This window comes from Panthera leo, chromosome C1, assembly GCF_018350215.1.
Source record: "Panthera leo isolate Ple1 chromosome C1, P.leo_Ple1_pat1.1, whole genome shotgun sequence".
Lineage (NCBI taxonomy): Eukaryota > Metazoa > Chordata > Mammalia > Carnivora > Felidae > Panthera > Panthera leo.
In genome coordinates, this window is record NC_056686.1 from 72,685,031 (window position 1) to 72,686,297 (window position 1,267).

Here is a 1,267-nt window from a genome sequence, read left to right on the forward strand (position 1 = left end):
CACTAAACCAGTCCTGCAAGAGATCTTAAGGGGAACTCTGTGAGTGGAATGCTACAAAGACTACAAAAGCCCAGAGACATCACCACAAGCATGAAACCTATAGATAACACAGTGATACCAAATCCATATCTTTCATTAATAACCCTGAATGTAAATGGACTAAATGCCCCAATCAAAAGATATAGGGTATCAGAATGGATAAAAAAACAAAAACAAAAACAAGATCCATCTATATGCTGTCTACAAGAGACTGATTTTAGACCTGAGGATACCTTCGGATTAAAAGTGAGGGGATGGAGGCTCTTTTCCTTCGGCGCGCCACTGAAGATCTTGGTGTCGCCATGGGCCACCGCCCCACCTGGTGTTACTGGTATTGTAAGAACAAGCCGTATCCAAAGTCTCGTTTCTGCAGAGGTGTCCCTGATGCCAAGTTCCACATTTTTGACCTGGGGCGTAAGAAGGCAAAAGTGGATGAGTTCCCACTGTGTGGCCACATGGTGTCAGATGAATACGAGCAGCTCTCCTCTGAAGCCCTGGAGGCTGCCCGAATTTGTGCCAACAAGTACATGGTGAAAAGCTGTGGCAAAGATGGTTTTCACATCCGGGTGCGGCTCCACCCTTTCCATGTCATCCGTATCAACAAGATGTTGTCCTGTGCTGGAGCTGACAAGCTCCAGATAGGTATGCAGGGTGCCTTTGGAAAGCCCCAGGGCACAGTGGCCAGGGTCCACATTGGCCAATCATCATGTCCATCCGTACCAAGTTGCAGAACAAGGAGCATGTGATTGAGGCCCTACGTAGGGCCAAGTTCAAGTTCCCTGGCCGCCAGAAGATCCACATTTCCAAGAAGTGGGGCTTTACTAAGTTTAACGTGGACGAATTTGAAGACATGGTGGCTGAAAAGCAGCTCATCAAATTAGGGTCAAATACATCCCTAATCGTGGCCCCTTGGACAAATGGTGGGCTCTGCACTCATGAGAACCTCAGCACTGCCCTTCCCCATTCATGCCCACCAATAAATCCTGCTTCCTGTCTAACAAAAAAAAAAAAAAAAAAAAAAAAAAAAGTGAGGGGATGGAGAACCATCATGCTACTGAAAGTCAAAAGAAAGCTGGAGTAGCCATACTTATATCAGACAAACTAGACTTTAAACTAAAGGCCATAACGAGATGAAGAAGGGCATTATATCATAATTGCATCAAGAATGCTAACAATTATAGGGGCGCCTGGGTGGCTTGGTCGGTTAAGCGTCCGACTTCGGCTCAGG

General features: G+C 46.3%; 1 pseudogene; it reads left to right on the forward strand.

The window, feature by feature from the left end:
* The first annotated feature begins 279 nt into the window (after positions 1–279).
* LOC122227782 lies at positions 280–1,037 on the forward strand (annotated as a pseudogene).
* Positions 1,038–1,267: the final 230 nt, after the last annotated feature.